At 48.6% G+C, this 14,674-nt stretch overlaps 11 non-coding genes across 11 annotated transcripts; all 11 read right to left on the reverse strand.

Moving 5' to 3' along the window:
• Nucleotides 1-1,913: 1,913 nt before the first annotated feature.
• trnaa-ugc (transfer RNA alanine (anticodon UGC)) lies at nucleotides 1,914-1,986 on the reverse strand. The gene has a single exon. It is a non-coding gene; the product is annotated as a tRNA-Ala (tRNA).
• A 1,378-nt stretch (nucleotides 1,987-3,364) lies between these two features.
• On the reverse strand, nucleotides 3,365-3,437 carry trnaa-ugc (transfer RNA alanine (anticodon UGC)). The gene has a single exon. It is a non-coding gene; the product is annotated as a tRNA-Ala (tRNA).
• Nucleotides 3,438-6,224: 2,787 nt separating this feature from the next.
• On the reverse strand, nucleotides 6,225-6,297 carry trnaa-ugc (transfer RNA alanine (anticodon UGC)). The gene has a single exon. It is a non-coding gene; the product is annotated as a tRNA-Ala (tRNA).
• A 1,378-nt stretch (nucleotides 6,298-7,675) lies between these two features.
• On the reverse strand, nucleotides 7,676-7,748 carry trnaa-ugc (transfer RNA alanine (anticodon UGC)). Its single transcript has one exon. It is a non-coding gene; the product is annotated as a tRNA-Ala (tRNA).
• A 1,344-nt stretch (nucleotides 7,749-9,092) lies between these two features.
• trnaa-ugc (transfer RNA alanine (anticodon UGC)) lies at nucleotides 9,093-9,165 on the reverse strand. The gene has a single exon. It is a non-coding gene; the product is annotated as a tRNA-Ala (tRNA).
• Nucleotides 9,166-10,147: 982 nt separating this feature from the next.
• trnaa-ugc (transfer RNA alanine (anticodon UGC)) lies at nucleotides 10,148-10,220 on the reverse strand. The gene has a single exon. It is a non-coding gene; the product is annotated as a tRNA-Ala (tRNA).
• A 990-nt stretch (nucleotides 10,221-11,210) lies between these two features.
• On the reverse strand, nucleotides 11,211-11,283 carry trnaa-ugc (transfer RNA alanine (anticodon UGC)). The gene has a single exon. It is a non-coding gene; the product is annotated as a tRNA-Ala (tRNA).
• Nucleotides 11,284-13,006: 1,723 nt separating this feature from the next.
• On the reverse strand, nucleotides 13,007-13,079 carry trnaa-ugc (transfer RNA alanine (anticodon UGC)). Its single transcript has one exon. It is a non-coding gene; the product is annotated as a tRNA-Ala (tRNA).
• Nucleotides 13,080-13,149: 70 nt separating this feature from the next.
• Nucleotides 13,150-13,222, reverse strand: trnaa-ugc (transfer RNA alanine (anticodon UGC)). The gene has a single exon. It is a non-coding gene; the product is annotated as a tRNA-Ala (tRNA).
• Nucleotides 13,223-14,234: 1,012 nt separating this feature from the next.
• On the reverse strand, nucleotides 14,235-14,307 carry trnaa-ugc (transfer RNA alanine (anticodon UGC)). Its single transcript has one exon. It is a non-coding gene; the product is annotated as a tRNA-Ala (tRNA).
• A 70-nt stretch (nucleotides 14,308-14,377) lies between these two features.
• On the reverse strand, nucleotides 14,378-14,450 carry trnaa-ugc (transfer RNA alanine (anticodon UGC)). The gene has a single exon. It is a non-coding gene; the product is annotated as a tRNA-Ala (tRNA).
• Nucleotides 14,451-14,674: the final 224 nt, after the last annotated feature.

The following is a 14,674-nucleotide window of genomic DNA, read 5'->3' on the forward strand; positions in this document are numbered from 1 at the left end:
AACAGCAGTTTTTTGGCAACAGTCTCCCGAGTACTTTGTCAGGAGGGATCATTCCGGTCAGGTCAGCCTGTTCAAATCAAGTCATGATTCAGTCTGAAGACAGCATCGAAACATCTCTGGAGAACGCGGGCATCGATCCCACTACCCCTCGCATGCAAAGCAAGCGCTCCACCACTTGAGCTAATTCCCCTTCTGCCGAGGTGCATACCGCCCCATCGTGACACAAAAACATTCACATGTCATGAATCCATCCACCTGGACACCTCATGATGCAACAAGTTCAGTAAAGCACCCTCGCTTCAAATGCCTTGAGCTGTGGAGCTTCATTCATCCACTGACAATAGCAGAGTGGAGAAAAATGCAGTTTTTTGGCAACAATCTCCCAAGTACTTTGTCACGAGGGATCATTCCGGTCAGGTCAGCCTGTTCAAAAAAGCCACGATTCGGTCTGAAGACGGCATCAAAACATCTCTGGAGAACGTGGGCATCGATCCCACTGCCTCTCGCATGCTAAGCAAGCGCTCTACCACTTGAGCTAATTCCCCTTGGTTGGGAAGCATACCGCCCCATCGGTGACACAAAAACATTCACATGTGATGAATTCAACCACCTGGACACCTCATGATGCAACAAGTTCAGTCAACCACCCTTGCTTCAAATGCCTTGAGCTGTGGAGCTTCATTCATCCGCTGACAATGGCAGAGTGGCAAAAACAGCAGTTTTTTGGCAAAAGTCTCCCGAGTCCGTGGTCATGTGGGATCATTCCGTTCAGGTTACCCTTTTCAAAAAAGTTACGATGAGGTCTTAATACCACGTCGAAGCACCTCTGGAGAGTGCGGGCATCGATCCCACTACCTCTCGCATGCAAAGCAAGTGGTCCACCACTTGAGTTAATTCCCCTTCTGCCAAAGAGTGTACCGCCCCATTGGTGACACAAAAACATTCACATGTGATGAATTCAACCACCTGGACACCTCATGATGCAACAAGTTCAGTCAACCACCCTCACTTCAAATGCCTTGAGTTGTGGAGCTTCATTCATCCACTGACAATGGCAGAGTGGCGAAAACAGCAGTTTTTTGGCAAAAGTCTCCCAAGTACGTGGTCATGTGGGATCATTCCGGTCAGGTTACCCTTTTCAAAAAAGTCAAGATGAGGCGTGAAGACAGCATCGAAACATCTCTGGAGAACGTGGGCATTGATCCCACTGCCTCTGGCATGCAAAGCAAGCGCTCTACCACTTGAGCCAATTCCCCTTTTGCCAAAGTGCATACCGCCCCATCGTGACACAAAAACATTCACATGTGATGAATCCATCCACCTGGACGCCTCATGATGCAACAAGTTCAGTAAAGCACCCTCGCTTCAAATGCCTTGAGCTGTGGAGCTTCATTCATCCACTGACAATGGCAGAGTGGGGAAAACAGCAGTTTTTTGGCAACAGTCTCCCGAGTACTTTGTCAGGAGGGATCATTCCGGTCAGGTCAGCCTGTTCAAATCAAGTCATGATTCAGTCTGAAGACAGCATCGAAACATCTCTGGAGAATGCAGGCATCGATCCCCCTACCTCTCGCATGCTAAGCAAGCGCTCTACCACTTGAGCTAATTCCCCTTTTACTGAAGTGCATACCGCCCCATCGGTGACACCAAAACATTCACATGTGTTGAATCCATTCACCTGGATGGATTCCAGGTGGATGGTTCAGTGAAGCACCCAGTGCAGGACCAATTTCAGTGGAGCACCCTTGGTTAAAATGCCTTGAGCTGTGGAACTGCATTCATCCACTGACAATGGCAGAGTGGAGCAAACAGCAGTTTTCTGGCCACAGTCTCCCAAGTACGCGGTCATGTGGGATCATTCCATTCAGGTTACCCTTTTCGATGCTGTCACGAAGACAGCATCGAAGCATCTCTGGAGAATGTGGGCATCGATCCCACTACCTCTTGCATGCAAAGCAAGCGCCCTACCACTTGAGCTAATCCCCCTTTTGCTGAAACGCATACCGCCCCATCGTGACACAAAAACATTCACATGTGATGAATCCATCCACCTGGACACCTCATGATGCAACAAGTTCAGTGTCGCACCCTCGCTTCAAATGCCTTAAGCTGTGGAGCTTCATTCATCCACTGACAATGGCAGAGTGGCGAAAACAGCAGTTTTTTGGCAAAAGTCTCCCAAGTACGTGGTCATGTGGGATCATTCCGATCAGGTTACCCTTTTCAAAAAAGTCATGATTCGGTCTGAAGACGGCATCGAAACACCTCTGGAGAATGCGGGCATTGATCCCACTACCTCTCACATGCAAAGCAAGCACTCTACCGCTTGAGCTAATTCCTCTTTCGCTGCGATGCGTACCGCCCCATTGGTGACACAAAAACATTCACATGTGATGAATTCAACCACCTGGACACCTCATGATGCAACAAGTTCAGTCAACCACCCTCGCTTCAAATGACTTGAGCTGTGGAGCTTCATTCATCCACTGACAATGGCAGAGTGGAGAAAAATGCAGTTTTTTGGCAACAGTCTCCCAAGTATGTGGTCATGTGGGATCATTCCGTTCAGGTTACCCTTTTCAAAAAAGTCAAGATGAGGCCTGAAGACAGCATCGAAACATCTCTGGAGAACGTGGGCATTGATCCCACTACCTCTGGCATGCAAAGCAGGCGCTCTACCACTTGAGCCAATTCCCCTTTTGCCAAAGTGTGTACCGCCCCAACGTGACACAAAAACATTCACATGTGATGAATCCATCCACCTGGACACCTCATGATGCAACAAGTTCAGTAAAGCACCCTCGCTTCAAATGCCTTGAGCTGTGGAGCTTCATTCATCCACTGACATTGGCAGAGTGGGGAAAACAGCAGTTTTTTGGCAACAGTCTCCCGAGTACTTTGTCAGGAGGGATCATTCCGGTCAGGTCAGCCTGTTCAAATCAAGTCATGATTCAGTCTGAAGACAGCATCGAAACATCTCTGGAGAATGCGGGCATCGATCCCCCTACCTCTCGCATGCTAAGCAAGCGCTCTACCACTTGAGCTAATTCCCCTTTTGCTGAAGTGCATACCGCCCCATCGGTGACACAAAAACATTCACATGTGTTGAATCCATTCACCTGGATGGATTCCAGGTGGATGGTTCAGTGAAGCACCCAGTGCAGGACCAATTTCAGTGGAGCACCCTTGGTTAAAATGCCTTGAGCTGTGGAACTGCATTCATCCACTGGCAATGGCAGAGTGGAGCAAACAGCAGTTTTTTGGCCACAGTCTCCCAAGTACGTGGTCATGTGGGATCATTCCGTTCAGGTTACCCTTTTCAAAAAAGCCACGATGAGGCCCGAAGACAGCATCGAAGCATCTCCGGAGAATGTGGGCATCGATCCCACTACCTCTTGCATGCAAAGCAAGCGCTCTACCACTTGAGCTAATTCCCCTTTTGCTGAAACGCATACCGCCCCATCGTGACACAAAAACATTCACATGTGATGAATCCATCCACCTGGACACCTCATGATGCAACAAGTTCAGTGTCGCACCCTCGCTTCAAATGCCTTGAGCTGTGGAGCTTCATTCATCCACTGACAATGGCAGAGTGGCGAAAACAGCAGTTTTTTGGCAAAAGTCTCCCAAGTACGTGGTCATGTGGGATCATTCCGATCAGGTTACCCTTTTCAAAAAAGTCATGATTCGGTCTGAAGACTGCATCGAAACACCTCTGGAGAATGCGGGCATTGATCCCACTACCTCTCACATGCAAAGCAAGCACTCCACCACTTGAGCTAATTCCTCTTTCGCTGCGATGCGTACCGCCCCATTGGTGACACAAAAACATTCACATGTGATGAATCCATCCACCTGGACACCTCATGATGCAACAAGTTCAGTCAACCACCCTCACTTCAAATGCCTTGAGTTGTGGAGCTTCATTCATCCACTGACAATGGCAGAGTGGCGAAAACAGCAGTTTTTTGGCAAAAGTCTCCCAAGTACGTGGTCATGTGGGATCATTCCGGTCAGGTTACCCTTTTCAAAAAAGTCAAGATGAGGCGTGAAGACAGCACCGAAACATCTCTGGAGAATGTGGGCATCGATCCCACTACCTCTCTCATGCAAAGCAAGCGCTCTACCACTTGAGCTAATTCCCCTTTTGCTGAAATGCATACCGCCCCATCGTGACACAAAAACATTCACGTGATGAATCCATCCACCTGGACACCTCATGATGCAACAAGTTCAGTCAACCACCATCGCTTCAAATGCCTTGATTTGTGGAGCTTCATTCATCCACTGACAATGGCAGAGTGGCGAAAACAGCAGTTTTTTGGCAAAAGTCTCCCAAGTCCGTGGTCATGTGGGATCATTCCGTTCAGGTTACCCTTTACAAAAAAGTCAGGACGAGGCCCAAAGACAGCATCGAAGCATCTCTGGAGAATGTGGGCATCAATCCCACCACCTCTCGCATGCAAAGCAAGCGCTCTACCACCTGAGCTAATTCCCCTTTTGCTGAAGTGCATACCGCCCCATCGTGACACAAAAACATTCACATGTGATGAATTCAACCACCTGGACACCTCATGATGCAACAAGTTCAGTCAACCACCCTCGCTTCAAATGCCTTGAGCTGTGGAGCTTCATTCATCCACTGACAATGGCAGAGTGGAGAAAAATGCAGTTTTTTGGCAACAGTCTCCCAAGTCCGTGGTCATGTGGGATCATTCCGTTCAGGTTACCCTTTTCAAAAAAGTCAAGATGAGGCCTGAAGACGGCATCGAAACATCTCTGGAGAATGTGGGCATCGATCCCACTACCTCCCGCGTGCAAAGCAAGCACTCTACCACTTGAGCTAATTCCCCTTTTGCTGAAGTGCATACCGCCCCATCGTGACACAAAAACATTCACATGTGATGAATTCAACCACCTGGACACCTCATGATGCAACAAGTTCAGTCAACCACCCTCGCTTCAAATGCCTTGAGCTGTGGAGCTTCATTCATCCACTGACAATGGCAGAGTGGAGAAAACGGCAGTTTTTTGGCAACAGTCTCCCAAGTACGTGGTCATGTGGGATCATTCCGTTCAGGTTACCCTTTTCAAAAAAGTTACGACGAGGTCTTAAGACCACGTTGAAGCACCTCTGGAGAATGCGGGCATTGATCCCACTACCTCTCGCATGCAAAGCAAGTGGCCCACCACTTGAGCTAATTCCCCTTCTGCCGAAGAGCGTACCGCCCCATCGGTGACACAAAAACATTCACATGTGATGAATTCAACCACCTGGACACCTCATGATGCCACAAGTTCAGTCAACCACCCTCGCTTCAAATGCCTTGAGCTGTGGAGCTTCATTCATCCACTGACAATGGCAGAGTGGAAAAAAATGCAGTTTTTTGGCAACAGTCTCCCAAGTACGTGGTCATGTGGGATCATTCCGGTCAGGTTACCCTTTTCAAAAAAGTCAAGATGAGGCCTGAAGACAGCATCTAAACATCTCCGGAGAATGTGGGCACCGAACCCACTACCTCTCTCATGCAAAGCAAGCGCTCTACCACTTGAGCTAATTCCCCTTTTGCTGAAGTGCATACCGCCCCATCGTGACACAAAAACATTCACATGTGATGAATCCATCCACCTGGACACCTCATGATGCAACAAGTTCAGTAAAGCACCCTCGCTTCAAATGCCTTGAGCTGTGGAGCTTCATTCATCCACTGACAATGGCAGAGTGGGGAAAACAGCAGTTTTTTGGCAACAGTCTCCCGAGTACTTTGTCAGGAGGGATCATTCCGGTCAGGTCAGCCTGTTCAAATCAAGTCATGATTCAGTCTGAAGACAGCATCGAAACATCTCTGGAGAATGCGGGCATCGATCCCCCTACCTCTCGCATGCTAAGCAAGCGCTCTACCACTTGAGCTAATTCCCCTTTTACTGAAGTGCATACCGCCCCATCGGTGACACCAAAACATTCACATGTGTTGAATCCATTCACCTGGATGGATTCCAGGTGGATGGTTCAGTGAAGCACCCAGTGCAGGACCAATTTCAGTGGAGCACCCTTGGTTAAAATGCCTTGAGCTGTGGAACTGCATTCATCCACTGACAATGGCAGAGTGGAGCAAACAGCAGTTTTTTGGCCACAGTCTCCCAAGTACGTGGTCATGTGGGATCATTCCGTTCAGGTTACCCTTTTCGATGCTGTCACGAAGACAGCATCGAAGCATCTCTGGAGAATGTGGGCATCGATCCCACTACCTCTTGCATGCAAAGCAAGCGCTCTACCACTTGAGCTAATTCCCCTTTTGCTGAAACGCATACCGCCCCATCGTGACACAAAAACATTCACATGTGATGAATCCATCCACCTGCACACCTCATGATGCAACAAGTTCAGTGTCGCACCCTCGCTTCAAATGCCTTAAGCTGTGGAGCTTCATTCATCCACTGACAATGGCAGAGTGGCGAAAACAGCAGTTTTTTGGCAAAAGTCTCCCAAGTACGTGGTCATGTGGGATCATTCCGATCAGGTTACCGTTTTCAAAAAAGTCATGATTCGGTCTGAAGACGGCATCGAAACACCTCTGGAGAATGCGGGCATTGATCCCACTACCTCTCACATGCAAAGCAAGCACTCTACCGCTTGAGCTAATTCCTCTTTCGCTGCGATGCGTACCGCCCCATTGGTGACACAAAAACATTCACATGTGATGAATTCAACCACCTGGACACCTCATGATGCAACAAGTTCAGTCAACCACCCTCGCTTCAAATGACTTGAGCTGTGGAGCTTCATTCATCCACTGACAATGGCAGAGTGGAGAAAAATGCAGTTTTTTGGCAACAGTCTCCCAAGTACGTGGTCATGTGGGATCATTCCGTTCAGGTTACCCTTTTCAAAAAAGTCAAGATGAGGCCTGAAGACAGCATCGAAACATCTCTGGAGAACGTGGGCATTGATCCCACTACCTCTGGCATGCAAAGCAGGCGCTCTACCACTTGAGCCAATTCCCCTTTTGCCAAAGTGCGTACCGCCCCAACGTGACACAAAAACATTCACATGTGATGAATCCATCCACCTGGACACCTCACGATGCAACAAGTTCAGTAAAGCACCCTCGCTTCAAATGCCTTGAGCTGTGGAGCTTCATTCATCCACTGACATTGGCAGAGTGGGGAAAATAGCAGTTTTTTGGCAACAGTCTCCCGAGTACTTTGTCAGGAGGGATCATTCCGGTCAGGTCAGCCTGTTCAAATCAAGTCATGATTCAGTCTGAAGACAGCATCGAAACATCTCTGGAGAATGCGGGCATCGATCCCCCTACCTCTCGCATGCTAAGCAAGCGCTCTACCACTTGAGCTAATTCCCCTTTTGCTGAAGTGCATACCGCCCCATCGGTGACACAAAAACATTCACATGTGTTGAATCCATTCACCTGGATGGATTCCAGGTGGATGGTTCAGTGAAGCACCCAGTGCAGGACCAATTTCAGTGGAGCACCCTTGGTTAAAATGCCTTGAGCTGTGGAACTGCATTCATCCACTGACAATGGCAGAGTGGAACAAACAGCAGTTTTTTGGCCACAGTCTCCCAAGTACGTGGTCATGTGGGATCATTCCGTTCAGGTTACCCTTTTCAAAAAAGCCACGATGAGGCCCGAAGACAGCATCGAAGCATCTCTGGAGAATGTGGGCATCGATCCCACTACCTCTTGCATGCAAAGCAAGCGCTCTACCACTTGAGCTAATTCCCCTTTTGCTGAAATGCATACCGCCCCATCGTGACACAAAAACATTCACATGTAATGAATCCATCCACCTGGACACCTCATGATGCAACAAGTTCAGTGTCGCACCCTCGCTTCAAATGCCTTGAGCTGTGGAGCTTCATTCATCCACTGACAATGGCAGAGTGGCGAAAACAGCAGTTTTTTGGCAAAAGTCTCCCAAGTACGTGGTCATGTGGGATCATTCCGATCAGGTTACCCTTTTCAAAAAAGTCATGATTCGGTCTGAAGACGGCATCGAAACACCTCTGGAGAATGCGGGCATTGATCCCACTACCTCTCACATGCAAAGCAAGCACTCTACCACTTGAGCTAATTCCTCTTTCGCTGCGATGCGTACCGCCCCATTGGTGACACAAAAACATTCACATGTGATGAATCCATCCACCTGGACACCTCATGATGCAACAAGTTCAGTCAACCACCCTCACTTCAAATGCCTTGAGTTGTGGAGCTTCATTCATCCACTGACAATGGCAGAGTGGCGAAAACAGCAGTTTTTTGGCAAAAGTCTCCCAAGTACGTGGTCATGTGGGATCATTCCGGTCAGGTTACCCTTTTCAAAAAAGTCAAGATGAGGCGTGAAGACAGCACCGAAACATCTCTGGAGAATGTGGGCATCGATCCCACTACCTCTCTCATGCAAAGCAAGCGCTCTACCACTTGAGCTAATTCCCCTTTTGCTGAAATGCATACCGCCCCATCGTGACACAAAAACATTCACGTGATGAATCCATCCACCTGGACACCGCATGATGCAACAAGTTCAGTCAACCACCATCGCTTCAAATGCCTTGATTTGTGGAGCTTCATTCATCCACTGACAATGGCAGAGTGGCGAAAACAACAGTTTTTTGGCAACAGTCTCCCAAGTACGTGGTCATGTGGGATCATTCCGTTCAGGTTACCCTTTACAAAAAAGTCACGACGAGGCCCAAAGACAGCATCGAAGCATCTCTGGAGAATGTGGGCATCGATCCCACTACCTCTCTCATGCAAAGCAAGCGCTCTACCACTTGAGCTAATTCCCCTTTTGCTGAAATGCATACCGCCCCATCGTGACACAAAAACATTCACGTGATGAATCCATCCACCTGGACACCTCATGATGCAACAAGTTCAGTCAACCACCATCGATTCAAATGCCTTGATTTGTGGAGCTTCATTCATCCACTGACAATGGCAGAGTGGCGAAAACAGCAGTTTTTTGGCAAAAGTCTCCCAAGTCCGTGGTCATGTGGGATCATTCCGTTCAGGTTACCCTTTACAAAAAAGTCAGGACGAGGCCCAAAGACAGCATCGAAGCATCTCTGGAGAATGTGGGCATCGATCCCACCGCCTCTCGCATGCAAAGCAAGCGCTCTACCACCTGAGCTAATTCCCCTTTTGCTGAAGTGCATACCGCCCCATCGTGACACAAAAACATTCACATGTGATGAATTCAACCACCTGGACACCTCATGATGCAACAAGTTCAGTCAACCACCCTCGCTTCAAATGCCTTGAGCTGTGGAGCTTCATTCATCCACTGACAATGGCAGAGTGGAGAAAAATGCAGTTTTTTGGCAACAGTCTCCCAAGTCCGTGGTCATGTGGGATCATTCCGTTCAGGTTACCCTTTTCAAAAAAGTCAAGATGAGGCCTGAAGACGGCATCGAAACATCTCTGGAGAATGAGGGCATCGATCCCACTACCCCCCGCGTGCAAAGCAAGCACTCTACCACTTGAGCTAATTCCCCTTTTGCTGAAGTGCATACCGCCCCATCGTGACACAAAAACATTCACATGTGATGAATTCAACCACCTGGACACCTCATGATGCAACAAGTTCAGTCAACCACCCTCGCTTCAAATGCCTTGAGCTGTGGAGCTTCATTCATCCACTGACAATGGCAGAGTGGAGAAAACGGCAGTTTTTTGGCAACAGTCTCCCAAGTACGTGGTCATGTGGGATCATTCCGGTCAGGTTACCCTTTTCAAAAAAGTCAAGATGAGGCCCAAAGACAGCATCGAAGCATCTCTGGAGAATGTGGGCATCGATCCCACTACCTCTCTCATGCAAAGCAAGCGCTCTACCACTTGAGCTAATTCCCCTTTTGCTGAAATGCATACCGCCCCATCGTGACACAAAAACATTCACGTGATGAATCCATCCACCTGGACACCTCATGATGCAACAAGTTCAGTCAACCACCATCGCTTCAAATGCCTTGATTTGTGGAGCTTCATTCATCCACTGACAATGGCAGAGTGGCGAAAACAGCAGTTTTTTGGCAAAAGTCTCCCAAGTCCGTGGTCATGTGGGATCATTCCGTTCAGGTTACCCTTTACAAAAAAGTCAGGACGAGGCCCAAAGACAGCATCTCTGGAGAATGTGGGCATCGATCCCACCACCTCTCGCATGCAAAGCAAGCGCTCTACCACCTGAGCTAATTCCCCTTTTGCTGAAGTGCATACCGCCCCATCGTGACACAAAAACATTCACATGTGATGAATTCAACCACCTGGACACCTCATGATGCAACAAGTTCAGTCAACCACCCTCGCTTCAAATGCCTTGAGCTGTGGAGCTTCATTCATCCACTGACAATGGCAGAGTGGAGAAAAATGCAGTTTTTTGGCAACAGTCTCCCAAGTCCGTGGTCATGTGGGATCATTCCGTTCAGGTTACCCTTTTCAAAAAAGTCAAGATGAGGCCTGAAGACGGCATCGAAACATCTCTGGAGAATGAGGGCATCGATCCCACTACCCCCCGCGTGCAAAGCAAGCACTCTACCACTTGAGCTAATTCCCCTTTTGCTGAAGTGCATACTGCCCCATCGTGACACAAAAACATTCACATGTGATGAATTCAACCACCTGGACACCTCATGATGCAACAAGTTCAGTCAACCACCCTCGCTTCAAATGCCTTGAGCTGTGGAGCTTCATTCATCCACTGACAATGGCAGAGTGGAGAAAACGGCAGTTTTTTGGCAACAGTCTCCCAAGTACGTGGTCATGTGGGATCATTCCGGTCAGGTTACCCTTTTCAAAAAAGTCAAGATGAGGCGTGAAGACAGCATCGAAACATCTCTGGAGAATGTGGGCACCGATCCCACTACCTCTCTCATGCAAAGCAAGCGCTCTACCACTTGAGCTAATTCCCCTCTTGCTGAAATGCATACCGCCCCATCGTGACACAAAAACATTCACGTGATGAATCCATCCACCTGGACACCTCATGATGCAACAAGTTCAGTCAACCACCATCGCTTCAAATGCCTTGATTTGTGGAGCTTCATTCATCCACTGACAATGGCAGAGTGGCGAAAACAGCAGTTTTTTGGCAAAAGTCTCCCAAGTCCGTGGTCATGTGGGATCATTCCGTTCAGGTTACCCTTTACAAAAAAGTCAGGACGAGGCCCAAAGACAGCATCGAAGCATCTCTGGAGAATGTGGGCATCGATCCCACCACCTCTCGCATGCAAAGCAAGCGCTCTACCACCTGAGCTAATTCCCCTTTTGCCGAAGTGCATACCGCCCCATCGTGACACAAAAACATTCACATGTGATGAATTCAACCACCTGGACACCTCATGATGCAACAAGTTCAGTCAACCACCCTCGCTTCAAATGCCTTGAGCTGTGGAGCTTCATTCATCCACTGACAATGGCAGAGTGGAGAAAAATGCAGTTTTTTGGCAACAGTCTCCCAAGTCCGTGGTCATGTGGGATCATTCCGTTCAGGTTACCCTTTTCAAAAAAGTCAAGATGAGGCCTGAAGACGGCATTGAAACATCTCTGGAGAATGTGGGCATCGATCCCACTACCTCCCGCGTGCAAAGCAAGCACCCTACCACTTGAGCTAATTCCCCTTTTGCTGAAGTGCATACGGCCCCATCGTGACACAAAAACATTCACATGTGATGAATTCAACCACCTGGACACCTCATGATGCAACAAGTTCAGTCAACCACCCTCGCTTCAAATGCCTTGAGCTGTGGAGCTTCATTCATCCACTGACAATGGCAGAGTGGAGAAAACGGCAGTTTTTTGGCAACAGTCTCCCAAGTACGTGGTCATGTGGGATCATTCCGTTCAGGTTACCCTTTTCAAAAAAGTTACGACGAGGTCTTAAGACCACGTTGAAGCACCTCTGGAGAATGCGGGCATTGATCCCACTACCTCTTGCATGCAAAGCAAGTGGCCCACCACTTGAGCTAATTCCCCTTCTGCCGAAGAGCGTACCGCCCCATCGGTGACACAAAAACATTCACATGTGATGAATTCAACCACCTGGACACCTCATGATGCAACAAGTTCAGTCAACCACCCTCGCTTCAAATGCCTTGAGCTGTGGAGCTTCATTCATCCACTGACAATGGCAGAGTGGAGAAAAATGCAGTTTTTTGGCAACAGTCTCCCAAGTACGTGGTCATGTGGGATCATTCCGGTCAGGTTACCCTTTTCAAAAAAGTCAAGATGAGGCGTGAAGACAGCATCGAAACATCTCTGGAGAACGTGGGCATTGATCCCACTGCCTCTGGCATGCAAAGCAAGCGCTCTACCACTTGAGCCAATTCCCCTTTTGCCAAAGTGCATACCGCCCCATCGTGACACAAAAACATTCACATGTGATGAATCCATCCACCTGGACACCTCATGATGCAACAAGTTCAGTAAAGCACCCTCGCTTCAAATGCCTTGAGCTGTGGAGCTTCATTCATCCACTGACAATGGCAGAGTGGGGAAAACAGCAGTTTTTTGGCAACAGTCTCCCGAGTACTTTGTCAGGAGGGATCATTCCGGTCAGGTCAGCCTGTTCAAATCAAGTCATGATTCAGTCTGAAGACAGCATCGAAACATCTCTGGAGAATGCGGGCATCGATCCCCCTACCTCTCGCATGCTAAGCAAGCGCTCTACCACTTGAGCTAATTCCCCTTTTACTGAAGTGCATACCGCCCCATCGGTGACACCAAAACATTCACATGTGTTGAATCCATTCACCTGGATGGATTCCAGGTGGATGGTTCAGTGAAGCACCCAGTGCAGGACCAATTTCAGTGGAGCACCCTTGGTTAAAATGCCTTGAGCTGTGGAACTGCATTCATCCACTGACAATGGCAGAGTGGAGCAAACAGCAGTTTTTTGGCCACAGTCTCCCAAGTACGTGGTCATGTGGGATCATTCCGTTCAGGTTACCCTTTTCGATGCTGTCACGAAGACAGCATCGAAGCATCTCTGGAGAATGTGGGCATCGATCCCACTACCTCTTGCATGCAAAGCAAGCGCTCTACCACTTGAGCTAATTCCCCTTTTGCTGAAACGCATACCGCCCCATCGTGACACAAAAACATTCACATGTGATGAATCCATCCATCACACTGGAGAATGTGGGCATCGATCCCACTACCTCTTGCATGCAAAGCAAGCGCTCTACCACTTGAGCTAATTCCCCTTTTGCTGAAACGCATACCGCCCCATCGTGACACAAAAACATTCACATGTGATGAATCCATCCACCTGGACACCTCATGATGCAACAAGTTCAGTCAACCACCCTCGCTTCAAATGCCTTGAGCTGTGGAGCTTCATTCATCCACTGACAATGGCAGAGTGGAGAAAAATGCAGTTTTTTGGCAACAGTCTCCCAAGTACGTGGTCATGTGGGATCATTCCGGTCAGGTTACCCTTTTCAAAAAAGTCAAGATGAGGCGTGAAGACAGCATCGAAACATCTCTGGAGAACGTGGGCATTGATCCCACTGCCTCTGGCATGCAAAGCAAGCGCTCTACCACTTGAGCCAATTCCCCTTTTGCCAAAGTGCATACCGCCCCATCGTGACACAAAAACATTCACATGTGATGAATCCATCCACCTGGACACCTCATGATGCAACAAGTTCAGTAAAGCACCCTCGCTTCAAATGCCTTGAGCTGTGGAGCTTCATTCATCCACTGACAATGGCAGAGTGGGGAAAACAGCAGTTTTTTGGCAACAGTCTCCCGAGTACTTTGTCAGGAGGGATCATTCCGGTCAGGTCAGCCTGTTCAAATCAAGTCATGATTCAGTCTGAAGACAGCATCGAAACATCTCTGGAGAATGCGGGCATCGATCCCCCTACCTCTCGCATGCTAAGCAAGCGCTCTACCACTTGAGCTAATTCCCCTTTTACTGAAGTGCATACCGCCCCATCGGTGACACCAAAACATTCACATGTGTTGAATCCATTCACCTGGATGGATTCCAGGTGGATGGTTCAGTGAAGCACCCAGTGCAGGACCAATTTCAGTGGAGCACCCTTGGTTAAAATGCCTTGAGCTGTGGAACTGCATTCATCCACTGACAATGGCAGAGTGGAGCAAACAGCAGTTTTTTGGCCACAGTCTCCCAAGTACGTGGTCATGTGGGATCATTCCGTTCAGGTTACCCTTTTCGATGCTGTCACGAAGACAGCATCGAAGCATCTCTGGAGAATGTGGGCATCGATCCCACTACCTCTTGCATGCAAAGCAAGCGCTCTACCACTTGAGCTAATTCCCCTTTTGCTGAAACGCATACCGCCCCATCGTGACACAAAAACATTCACATGTGATGAATCCATCCATCACACTGGAGAATGTGGGCATCGATCCCACTACCTCTTGCATGCAAAGCAAGCGCTCTACCACTTGAGCTAATTCCCCTTTTGCTGAAACGCATACCGCCCCATCGTGACACAAAAACATTCACATGTGATGAATCCATCCACCTGGACACCTCATGATGCAACAAGTTCAGTCAACCACCCTCGCTTCAAATGCCTTGAGCTGTGGAGCTTCATTCATCCACTGACAATGGCAGAGTGGAGAAAAATGCAGTTTTTTGGCAACAGTCTCCCAAGTACGTGGTCATGTGGGATCATTCCGGT

Source organism: Brachionichthys hirsutus, unplaced genomic scaffold (genome assembly GCF_040956055.1).
Source record: "Brachionichthys hirsutus isolate HB-005 unplaced genomic scaffold, CSIRO-AGI_Bhir_v1 contig_930, whole genome shotgun sequence".
NCBI classification, from domain to species: Eukaryota; Metazoa; Chordata; class Actinopteri; order Lophiiformes; family Brachionichthyidae; genus Brachionichthys; species Brachionichthys hirsutus.